The sequence below is a fragment of the Rhinolophus ferrumequinum genome, chromosome 23, assembly GCF_004115265.2.
Source record: "Rhinolophus ferrumequinum isolate MPI-CBG mRhiFer1 chromosome 23, mRhiFer1_v1.p, whole genome shotgun sequence".
NCBI classification, from domain to species: Eukaryota; Metazoa; Chordata; class Mammalia; order Chiroptera; family Rhinolophidae; genus Rhinolophus; species Rhinolophus ferrumequinum.
In genome coordinates, this window is record NC_046306.1 from 20361640 (window position 1) to 20374355 (window position 12716).

At 47.0% G+C, this 12716-nt stretch overlaps 1 protein-coding gene and 1 non-coding gene across 2 annotated transcripts in view; one reads left to right on the plus strand and one right to left on the minus strand.

Moving 5' to 3' along the window:
- Nucleotides 1-12702, minus strand: part of MYH7B (myosin heavy chain 7B) — a 39996-nt gene extending 27294 nt beyond the window's left edge. Inside the window, exons 1-2 of the mRNA XM_033094470.1 lie at nt 12558-12702; nt 11108-11224 (exon numbers count right to left, since the gene is read on the minus strand). The gene's annotated coding sequence lies outside the window, so the exon portion shown is untranslated. The remainder of the gene's footprint in view (nt 1-11107; nt 11225-12557) is intronic.
- On the plus strand, nt 8459-8532 carry TRNAI-AAU (transfer RNA isoleucine (anticodon AAU)). The gene has a single exon. It is a non-coding gene; the product is annotated as a tRNA-Ile (tRNA).
- Nucleotides 12703-12716: the final 14 nt, after the last annotated feature.

Genomic DNA, 12716 nt, shown 5'->3' on the forward strand with positions numbered 1-12716 from the left:
CCCACCTACACCCTCCACAGCAGAGCCAGAGAACTTTGGGCCTAGCTAGGAACAGAACTGGAGAGAACGGGCAGGATCCAGGATAAAGGGTAACATGGCCAAAGATGGAGATTGGAAGTCTTAGAATGAAGGGTGGCCGGAGCCAAGCTAGACAACAGGGTCTAGATGTCCCCAACTCCCCTCCACAAAAGGCCTCAGATCAGCAGTTGCCAAGAGTCCTGAAGCCACAGCTTAATATCAGCCAGACCTGTAGGCAGCTGCTGAGCCGGGGCTATTTGGGGGAGATTTCCAGATCAAAGAGCTGATGGAGTAAATCACAAAAGGGGCATAGTCTCTCTGGCCTCTCCTCTTCTAGCCCAAGATGCCAGTGAGGGAGCTGAGTGTTGGAGAAAGTAAGGGCAGGCAGGTAGGCAGAGAAGATGTGATTTGGGAACCAACCCCAGGCCAAAATATATCTGCCACCAATGCATCCCAGTGCCTGGAAGTCCTTCTTTGGATACAGACATTGAAGAACTCTTAAAAATACTACTACAGCTAAGACACATGAATTCAATTCAACATGCATCTGACAGCTTTTAATCTGTGTCCAGGATGGGAACAAGACACTCACGATCCAGAAAAGGAAAGACACTCAAGAAAGATGTCAGAAAGGAAAAGTTTAAAGGATAAAAGCACGTTTGAAACAAAGGCTGGCAAGGAGAGAGGCACGACAACAAGGCCCCTTCCCTCATAGACTAGCAGTAAATAAACAAGTAAATATGGTTTTTAAGATAACGAAGAATTGTGGCACATGCTATGAAAGAACTAAACAGAGTGAAACTGTGGAGAGTAATGGAGTGTACTCTTTTCAAGTTGGTCAGGGAGGGCCTCTTTGAAGAGGTGAATTTTAAGGTGGGACCTGAAGGATAAGAAGGAGACAGCCAGGCTAAGAGCCAGGGGAAGAATATTCCAAGCAAAAGGAACAAGCCTTGAGACAGAAAATAGCTTGGTGGTATGTTTGAGGCCCTGTCATGCTAGTGCCACTGGCATGGGAACAAGGGGAGATTAGACAGGTAGGCAGGAAGCTGATTGACTCAGAGTCTTGTAGGAGTTGGAAGGGACTCAGACTTCATTGCAGGTGCAGTGGGAAGTTGTAAAGGCTGGACAGTAAGTGGTCTGAAGTTTGGTAATGATCACTCTGGCTGCCAGAGAGAGAATGGACTGGAAGGGGCAAGAGATGCCACAGGCAGAGCAGTGAGGAGACTGTGGCGATCCCGGTGAGAGAGGAGGGACCTGGCCAGAGAGAAGCACTGAGGTAGAGGAGAGGGGACGGAGAACATGATCCCAAACTCTAAGGCTGGAGCAGCCACATAGGCTGAGGTTGGGCCACGAAGGGAGGTGACGCTGGACGGAGAGGTTGGGATTGGACACTGACGGGCCTCAAAAGCCAGATTAGGATTTGGTGCTTTATCCTGCGGGAGTTGGGGAGCCATCAAAGGCATTTTTTAATTTTATTTTCTTCATCAAAGAGCTCTGAGCAAGGGCATTTGACAGTGTGGTCAGATTTATGTGTTCACAAGATCCCTGTGGCAGCTGGTGTGGAGGACGGACTGGAGGGGTGAGACCGGTGGCAGGAAGACTGATTTAGGAGGCGGCTGCCATAATGGTCCACCTGCGAGGTGGTTAGGCCCACAGAGGGGGCCCTATACCCTGGTATCCTGGGGGTGGTGGGGCCCCTGCTCGTCTAAGGCTTGTCCCCCTCCTGGGGCCCTGGGCAGCTGCAGAGGGCCTGAGTGGGCCCCAGCTCTGATGCTTCAAGCAGAAAATAGGATGAGGGCAGCCAAAAGGCATCAGGGCTGTTTATCCGGAGGAGAGACGCCTCAGCATGGGTTTATGGTTGAAAGGTTACTGTGTGAGGGGGAGGGGAACCAGCTGTCCCCCATCCTCATGAAGGGCAAATAAAGGAGGGGACTGTGGCCTCAGCTGCAGCAAGAGGGAGGGAGGTTAGACACATGAGGGGAAGTGTCCTGACAGGCATCAGAGGATAAAAGACCCTTTCGTGATCACGTAAACCAGCTCTCTTGTTGAACAGTGGGAAGAGGCAGACCCTTGTCCAAGATCACCTAGAGAATTAAAGTTATGACAGGACCCAGCAGCACGACCTCTCCCTTTCAAAGACCCCCAGGGCCTCTCCGAGCACTCCCAAGAGTACCTCCCAAGACTGCCCCAGAAGAATCTGGGATGTGGCTGCCGCGGAGAGAAATATACATGGGTCAGCCTCCTGGAGATGGAGGGATGGACAGAAAGACCTTTGCTGGACTGAACTGGTCTGGACCCCAGCATGGGCTCTGGTCTCCCTTCCTGAGTTGCTGCATCCTTGAGTTTAACCTTTGCCTCAGGCCCTCACTGTCTCAATAGCTCTCTGTCTACGCCCCCACCCCCAACCAGTCTCAGTGTTTTTTCGTATTTGGTGGGAGTCTTTTGTATCTCTCAAGAGTGTTGGTCTTTCTGTGTCACCCTGTCGTTCTCCTTCCTCTGAGAATCTGTATTTCTCTCTCTAAGCCTCTGACTCAGTCTCTCTAGAGCTGAGCTGAGCCAACCTCCTACCCCCAGCGGGCCCTCACTGGTAGAGTGCCCCCATGTAGACAATGCTCAGGCCCAGTGCCCAGGCTGGAACAGGTGACAGCAGCTGTGGATCTATCTATAGCTCCCTTGCCCTTCAATTGTTCCCAACTTCAAACAATGGTTGAGGCCCTGGATTAGAGACACCCCGCACCAGCCCTGCTGAAATGGATCCCAGGGGGCAAGGGATGAGGCCCACAAGGGCCACATCATGATCTCTTGTGTCGACCGCCGCCTGGACCTCCAGGTTTCCACCTATAGCTCTGGGCTCTAAGGCCTTCCAGCTCAGAGGCTGTGTGAGTGAAGGACCAGGGGATAAAGGAACAGGGTGTGTGAGAACAGCAGATCTGTGTATGAGCATGTGCGTGTATGTGACACGTGGGTTTCCCCTCTCCTGCCTTGGCTGACAGACACTCATGGGAGCTGGGTTGCCAGTTCCAAGAGGGCAGAGACCTAGTCTTTCTTATTCTCTGCAGGGTTCCAGCCTAAGCCTGGCCATGGCAGGTATTCAGTATACATTTCTTACCTTGGCCGTTAGGGAGAGTGAGGGCGTGCTATGCAGTGATATGCCTCGCACGTGAGCAGCAGTGCAGGGCAGTGACAAAGAATACCTTATCTAAAGTCAGACTGCCTGGGATTGAATCCTGGCTCTGAAATATTGGGATATTGGAAATATTCAGCTACGAAATATTGGAAAATTAATCTCTTAACAATGGAGATTCGTAAAGAGAACCTACCACATAGGATTCTGATGAGCATTATATGAGTTAAAACGACTGAGGAGCTTAGAATAGTGCCGGGCACATAACAGAGAATCAATAAAGTATGATTAGTTCCAAGAGATATCATTAAGTGAAAAAAGTGAGCAACAGAAGAATATATGGAATATGCTACTACCCCTGTAAAAATGGGGGGAGAGAAGAGTTGTATGTACTTACCTATGGAGGGAGCAGCTCTGGGAGGCAGTAACAAGAAGCTGGTAAGAGCTGTTTCCTCTGCAGAGGGGATAGGTGGCTGGGGGTTAGGGAAAGGAGGGAGACTGATGTTTTTCCCACGCACACATTTTTATACCTTTGAATTTTGAATCATGTATCACCTATTTTGAATTTGTATCACCTATTTCTTAAGTGTTTGCTAAATGAATAAGGGTCACTTCCAATATGATTCTTTACAAAGCAGTCCCTACGCCGTGTCAGTGGGGAGGGCCTGGTGAGGGCCGGTCCTTAGGATGTGGGCTCATTGCCCTCAGCCCTGGGTCTGAGTGAGTCCCCGAGACACCCTCTTTCCTCCAGCCCAAGAGTGGACAAGATGTGTCCATGAAAACCACTCCAGGGCAAATGGTAAGCCAAAAGGGAGGCTTCCCAGTTTGTAGGCCAAGCAGCAGGGGAGGAGGGGGCGGTGGAAACAAGCTCCTGCCTTCTTCCCTGGCCCTAGCCCCCAACTCTTCAGGCCAAGCTATTCTTAGAGCCCAGATAATGACAGCAGTTGCTGCTGCTCGTATCAGCTTCCAGAACCACCCGCCCTGAGAGGTCCAGTACTACCCCCACACCCCGGCGTGCTGACCTCCCTGCCGGGTATGGGCAGCCTGCTGGCTCTATCCTCTGTTCTACACGTGCCACACACATTCTGTCCATGGCAGGTAGGTAAGGGGCTGGGTTGTGAGCCCCTCCACGATGCCCCTTGCCAGGCAGCTGGGTGGAATAGGAAGGGCTGAAGGACACCCTAGAGTACCAGGTGTCCCCCTAGGGGTCATCATGCAGATAGTCTGGCCCAACCCCAGCTCCAAATTATGCTCAGAATATGAATGAAAGGGGTGGGGGCCAAGGACACCGGCAAGCCAGGGGAGCTCGGGGGAGTGAAGGGCAGGGCAGAAAGAGTAGCAGGAGTGGGCCCGGGAGGGCCAGTGTACGAAGGAGAGAGGAAGCCAAAAATAGGAGGTCTGGGAAGGAATGGCAGAAGAGGGTCTGATAACACTGGCTCCAGAGTCAGACGGTCTAGCTTTGTCTCTTACTTGCTATGTGACCCTGAGAAGGTCTCTTTTTCTCTTGGAGTTTTAATTTCCATCATAAAATGGGCATAACCTGATTTCATCGGGTTGTTATGTGGAGTCACTGTATATATATTATATATATATATGCTTGTGTGTGCGGGTGTGCGTGGGTGTGTGAGGTTCTATACAAATTATCACCTGTGTAGGTTCGTGAATCTACCACCAGTCAAGATACTGACAGTTCCAACAACAGCCCAGCCGTAACCTCTGGCAACCTCCAATCTGCCCTCCATTTCTAAATTGTCAATTCAAAAAATGTTACTTGAATGACATGGTACAGTATATAATCTGAGACTTTTCTCACTCAGCATAATTCCCTGGAGAGTAATCCAAGTTGCTGTCTGTATCAATAGTTTGTTCCTTTTCCTTGTGAGTGGTATTCCATATTATGGATGTGCCCCCGTTTGTTTTGCCCCTTACCTGTTGAAGGACATCTGGACAGCCCTCGGTTTGAGGTGCTGTCTTCTCACCTGTGTCCTGAGGGGCTAAGGCCACCCACACCCTCCAAATTCTTGTTCCATCTGTTTAGATGCCAAGAACTCTCCCCACCCATCCTATCCTCTTCCCCAGACCAACCCCCAATCCTTAGGGAGAAACAAGAAGAGAGTTTCTCTGGAATCTCTGGACCTTATTTCAACTTGTAGACTATAGACCCATCAGCTGACCCTGGCTTAGAGGCCCTGCCCACTCCCCAGCCTCATCTCTACCCTTTCATTCACTCCACTCTAGGTACACCAGCCTTCTGAGAATTTGTAAACCACACCAAACTCCTTCCTGCCTCAGGGATTTTAGCCCTGCTCTGCCCTCCACCTGAAATATTCCTTCCCCAAACTAGGGCATGGCTGCCTCCTTCTTGTCCTTCAAGTCTCAGCTCAAATGTCACCTCCTCAAAGAAGCCTCCCTTGACTACACTAGCTAAATTAGGTCCCTCCTATAAAGGTCCCTCTTCCCCCTTAGTATCACATATCCCAATTTTTAAATTTTTCACATTTATTGGTAAGGCTTCTTATTTATCATCTGTCTCTCTCTACACCCCAGGAACAGATGGATCCCTCTCTGGATCCCCAGATGCTAGCACAGGACTTGGCACAGAAGAGGTGCCCATGAGTGCCTGCCGAATGGGCCATGTCCACTGGGGTGGGGGCATCTGCTTCTCAAGAACCACCTTTTGCACGGGCCTCTCACTCTGCTCCCTGCCTCCCCTCCATGCCAGGCCCAGTGGGTCCTATGACTCGTGTTTCTCACCCACCTAAGCCTGGACGAGCCTCTCCTTTCTTTGCTTTCCTGGGTTTAGCTGAGTCAGGCTAACAGCACAGCGCAGTGCTTAAGAGTTTTGGAGTCAGACTGCTTGAGTGCAATCCCTCAGTTACTCTGTTCCTCATCGGTAAAGCATGAGTAGTAACAGCAGCTACCCCATAGGGAAGTGAATGAGATAATACTTACAAAACAAGAAAAAGCACAATGCCTCACACATAAATGTTCAACACCTGATCATTACTATTCTTTTCCTTACTAGCATTATTATCACCCCCAAATTCAGTAGAAGAAAGATGGGAAACACATACCACCATGAGAAGGTCTCTCCAAAAAGGGTTATCCCTAAGACTGTGGGACCCTGTTCTTACCCTTCACAATTCCCTCTGGCTTTTCTCTCTCCAGCCCCCTCCCTTCTTGCTGAAAGTATGGGGAGATAGAAGGGCAGGACTCTAGCCTCTTCCTGGGGAAAGGTTCCCATCACTGGTTTCCAGGTGACAACTGCCTTCTCCCACATATGGAGTTCTCAGTCTTGCCCAACACTTCCTAACTGTAGGATTTCCCTACAAACAGCCCATACTGTTTAGGCCCAGAGCCCTGCCATCCTCTAGCCATAGGCAGAGTAAAGGGGTATCTCCTCATCAAAGAGCTGCATCCATTCTGTTTTCATGTATCCACTCATTCAACTATGCAAATATTTACTGAAAAATAAACTTTGTTATTAAACTTGGAAATACCAATGAGGTATCATTTTATACCCATGAGTCTTGGAAAAACCAAAAAGCCTGACAATCCCGAGTCTTGGTGAGGACACAGAACAAGAGCAATTCTAATAATACATTGCTGGCAGAAGTGCAAATTTGTAAAACCACTTAGGAGAGAAATTTTGTATTTTTCTAGTAAATCTGAATATGCTCATTTAGGCACACTGCACAATTAGACTGTTTACCATCTGCAATAGCAACGTACCAAAAGGACCTTCACAGGTGAAAAGATAAATGAAATGTGGTATTTTTATGCAATGAAACCTACAGCACAGTGAAAACGAATGAACTAGTTACCTATGTCAACATGGATGACTCTCCTCCATAGGCTGAATGAAAAAAAGCAAGCTGCACAAGAATATATACGTTACTATCTAAAGTCCAAAAGACAGGAAAAATAGTATCATGTATTGTTTAAAAGCACACACCTAGTAAAAGGACTAAAAATGCATAGGACCTACCTCATACCATATACAAAAATTAACTACATATGAAACAAAGACCTAAATGTAAGAGCGAAAACTTTAAATCTCTTAGAAGACATAGGTGTAAATCTTCATGATCCTGGATTAGGCAATGGTTTCTTAGATATAACACTCGAAGCACAAGCAACCAAAGGAAAAAATAAATTGGAGTTCATCAAAATTTAAACCATTTGTGCTTCAAAGAGCACTATCAAAAAAACCCAGAAAGACAGCCCCCCCGCATGGGAGAAACCATTTGTACATCATATATCTGATAAGGGCCTGGTATCCAGAATATATAAAGAGTTCTTATAACTCAACAATAAAAAGACAGATAATCCAATTTTAAAATGGACAAAAGATTTGAATAGACATTGCTCCAAAGGAGATTTACAATGGTTGATAAGCACATGAAAACAAGCTCAACATCATTAGTCATTAGGGAAATACAAATTGAAACCGCAATGAGATACCACCACTAGGATGGTTATAGTCAGACATAGTCGGACAGACAGACAATAACAAGTATTGGTGAGGATGTAAAAATTGGAACTCTCACACATTGCTGGTGGGAATGTAAAATGGTGCAGCCACTTTGGAATACAGTCTGGCAGTTCCTCAAAATAAACACAGAGTTACCATAGGACCCAGCAAATCCACTCTTAGGTATACACTCAAGAGAACTGAAAACATACATCCACACAAAAATTTGTACATGAATGTTCACAACAGCATTATTTATAATAGGAAAAAGTGGATAAAACCCAAATGTCTATCAACTTATGGATGGATGAACAAATGTGGTATGACCACATAATGGAATACTATTCAGGCGTAAAAAGGAATGAAGCAGTGACACATGCTGCAACACAGCTGAACCTTGAAAACATTATGGTAACAAAGCCGGACACGAAAGGCCACATATAGAGTAAATGTCCAGAACAGGGAAATCCATGGAGACAGGAAGCAAATTAGTGATTGCCAGGGGCTGGAGAAAGGGAGGAATGGGGGAGTGACTGCTAATGGGTACAAGATTTCTTCTGGCGTGATGAAAATGTTCTGGAATTACATAGTGGTGATGGTTGCACAATCTTCTGAATATACTAAAAACCACTGAATTGTACACTTAAAAAGGCTGAATTTTATGGTACATGAATTATATCTGAATAAAAAGATGTATAGGAATAACACACAACTCCAAATTCAGGAGAGTATTTATTTCTGTGGGTATGCAGTTGTGGAGGAACTTCAGCTTAATTAATAAAGTTTTATTTCGCAAACTGAGTGGTGGGTATAGGGATGTTGGTTATACTAATGTTGGAGGTGGCTCATTAGCTCAGTTGGTTAGAGCGTGGTGCTAATAACACCAAGGTTGCTGGTTTGATCCCCGCATGGGCCACTGTGAGCTGCGTCCCCCTTAAAAAAAAAACACCAAAACACCGAAAACGTTATACTAATGTTTATGTCTTTCTTAATGTTTTCATAATAAATAAAATTTAAAAGTATTTACTGAGTGTTGACCTGGACCAGGCCCTGGGCTACCCAGATGGCGTAATAGTGAGTAAAATTGGGTCCCATCCTGCCCCAAAGTAAGCGGAGAAGGATAAGCAGTAAAGTGGAGAAGAGGGGCTATCAGTAAGTCCTCTCTCCTCTTTGGGCTTCTGCTTCCTTGTGGGTAAAAGAGAGCTGGACTAGAAACTTGTTGGTGAGTATTGGTCCGCACTTAGTGAGCGGACCAATAAAGATTACTTATTGTTAGGGGGGAAAAAAGATTCCATTTCAAAAGTAAGATTCAGAGAGGTGCGAATCCTTGCCCATAGTTACATTGCTAGTAGGTGAAGTAAGGATTTGAACCCAGGTCTGAGACATCAAAGGCTCAACAGAAAGTCTCTGAGCACCCTGGGGGCTGAGGACCATGTCCCCCTTGAGTAGCCCCTTGGCTGTAAGAGTTCATGCGCGGTGAGAGCACAGGCCCTGGACTCAGTCCTGCTGCCATCAATCAGCAAAAGCAGGCCTAAGGCGAAGCCCAACAGTCTCTGTTTCTTCTCAGTAGCAGGGACAGTAACTTCTCCCTCCCAGGATTACTGTGGGGGTGTACATGAGATAACACATCTAAAGTGTCCAGGACAAGCTTGGCATACAGTAAATCCTCAACACATGGGAGAGTCCTCACTTTGATTCCACAGGCATTTCCGGAGCAGCACTGCTGGGCCAGGCCTGCGCCAGGGGCTGGAAGACAGAGGAATTCCACTTGGAATGGCCAAGCAGTGCCCGCCCCCCCAGCTAAGTGGGGAGACAGCCTCATAAACAACAATACCCAGCAGGGTGATGTCATTGCTAAAAAGACACAGCGGCCACATGCACACTGCAGATCTCGTGCAATGCAGACCCTGGGATGGCAGAGACGTTCCAATCAAGAGGTCCAAGCTTGAAGAGAAGCTCTCACAGGGGAAAGGCAACATACAAAGTTAAGGGATTGGCCTCCATTCACACTGCTGTGCAGCCCTCCTTGTCTTTTTTCACCTAATTCAGACTCAAATGTTCCCACAAATCCCAAGAACAGAGACTGCAATGGAATCAAAAGTCAGCTTTGGGAAGCCTGAGCTCACGGCATGTCTGGCATGTCCCAAGGTGTGTGAGTGGAGGCACAATGGCTAACAAGGTGAGGCTGCGTGATCTTTGAAAAGTCAGGACACCTGTTCTGGCCTCCAAATCCTCAGCTGTAAAACGGAGGTGGTGACAGTTGTGGTGAAAAGTGAGATACCTGTAAAGCCATTAGCCAAGTACCTGGCACTTAGTGAGCAGACCAATAAAGATTACTTATTGTTGGGGGAGGGGGGGAAGATTCCATTTCAAAAGTAAGATTCAGAGAGGTGAGAATCCTTGCCCATAGTTACACTGCTAGAAGGTGGAGGAAGGATTTGAACCCAGGTCTGAGACATCAAAGGCTCAATGCATCATAATTTTCCCCTCCTCCAGAATCTTCAGCAGGTTCCCTGGAGTCCACTACACGTACCCTTGCCATGGTGTGAGAAACTAGTAACGTCTTGAGGCTAGACAGACCTTGGCCAAATTCTCTAATCCTGATTTTCTTGATCTGGGATCCCTAAGTCGGCCCTAGGGGTGTTTGAGTTCCTCTGCATGGTATACAAACAATCTGTGCCTAATAGATTCTTAAAAGAGTCTATGCCCACAAAAATAACACACCACTGACTTAACCTAACTTAGCATGTTTTCTTACCCACGCTATGGAGATACAGTACAGTAAATCCTCATTTAATGTCATCAATAGGTTGTGCGACTTTTATGAGAAACGACGAAACTGAAACCAATGAGGAAACGAATTTTATCACAGGCTAATTCATATAAGCAGGAGTTAAGTTCCTACGATAATGAAACGATGTTGAGTGCAATGAAGTTTTTCAAGGACCTGCTCTATCTGCCTTGAAAGGCTGTGAGGAGATTCAATGAGGTAGTTTATGAGAAGTACCTGAAACATCCTAAGCTTTCGCCTAATGTTGGTTTCCTTCCTTTCCTCGCTCCCCAGCTTATTTGCGTCATTCAGCAAATATTGAGCATCTACTAAGTGGCAGGTGCCATTCCAGGTGGTAAACGGGACGGATATTGTCCCTGTTTTCATGGAGCTCACATTCTCTTGGAGGGAAACACCAGATACATAAAGTCAATAATTTCAGATACTAATAGGTGCTATTAAGAAAATACACAGGATAATGTGATACAGGTTGATGGGGTGGGGATGACATCTGAAGAGGAAACATCTGTATAATAAGAAGGGACGTCATGGCAAGATTTAGGGGCACAGCATCAGGGCAGAGGGAGCAGGAAGGGCAAAGCCCCTTGGCCAAGAGCCCCTCACTCCCAGTCCCATCACAAACTGGATCCCCTTGAACAAGTCACATAACTTCTGAGGCTCAGCTGCTACATCTATAAAATGGGAATTAAAAATACCTTATCTGCCACAGTGTGAGGGGAACTCAATCAAAAGGCTGTTAAGGTCTGGAATCCTCCCCAAATCTCACCAAGAGACACCTGATATACATCATTTGGCACCCATCTTGGAAGAAGGGAACCTGCATAGAAAACCCTGGGTCATGATTGTTGATTTTCAATTTCATGCTGCACTAGAAATCGCTTTTTTTGGTCCTACTTAATACAGTGGGCTTTTCCTGCCACCTGGGGCCTATTATAGTAACTGCTGCTTCACATCTCCCTCAGGTACAAAAGGAGACAAAGGAAGGACATCGTGGAAACACTGTTGTGGTAATAATCAGACTCTGCATCCCTTCCCTCCCCCCAACAAGACCGGAGGGCTCAGTCTGCCTTGTAGATAGAGAATGTAAATGCTTTACTTAAGATCTTAGAAGAATCCTGGCCCCTGGGTTGTGCCACTGATTTATAATCAGCGGTAGGTCTCTCTCCTAAATATCCTTTAATCTGACCCTTTGTCTCCATCTCTTCAGCCGCTGTCTCATATCTCACAACTCCCTCCGAGTTCTCTCTAGTCTTAGTGGCCCACTTCCCAACCATGTGCTACACTGTAACCAGCATCTAACACACAAAACAGACTATGTCTCTCCCCTGCTTAAAACTCTTAGCTCCCCACTGCTCACTGGACAAATGCCAAACTCCTTCACCTGGTATGCCAGGCTCCCTCTCTAAGACAGCTCCTCACAGCCTGTTCCAACTCCCTAGGCCCTCCTCAGTATTTGTACCAGACTCCTAATTATCTCTAACACAAGCCTAGCCACACAGAATTATTTGCCTTTGCTCTTTCAGTTCGTGCTACTTGGCACACTGCCCCCATTCCTGCCTCTCACCTATACCCCTACTTCCTTCACTGCCTACACATTTTTACCCATCCTTCCAAGACCTCAAAGCCTTCCCTGATTCCCCAGAAAAGCACTGTTTACCGGTCTACCTTCTTAATCAGATGTGAAAGCAGGGGCTGTGTCTTAGTCATGGTTCATTTCCCAGAGCCTGGACTGAAATTCAGTTTAACTAAAATGCAACCACGTGCTTCAGATTGAGAAGAATCCTATCACAACCCAGAAAGAACAGTTAAAGCATTGGGAAGCGGTCACGGGGTGAGGTGAAGCTACGTATCAGGAATTTGCACGCTTAAAAAACTTCCCCCAGATCCTGATGCAAGTGATATTGGACATTTTGAGAAATACTAGGTCACCCTCAAACATTCGTAACTTTAAAATTGTTGGAAAAATGAAAATGTTTTCCTTTTGCTTCTAATGTTTTTCCTGCATCTGTCCTGGGGTTAGAGAAATCAGGAGGGCTTTTCTGGGCGCTGGGAGGGAATGAAGCCTGGGTTCCAACACTGGCTCAGCCCTTAACTGTTGGGGAACCTTGAGCCGGTCTCTGCCCCTCTCTGGTCTCTATTACCACACCTACCCCTACCAGCTGTGTGTCCCCGAGGTGGTGACTGTCCCATTCTGGGTATTAGTCTTCCTATCTTACATTGGACGTCACTACCTCTAACGCTCTACGAGCTACGCAAAGCCGCAGCTCGCTGCGGACCTCGCCTGACTCCTCCCCTCCTTCCCAAGGTCC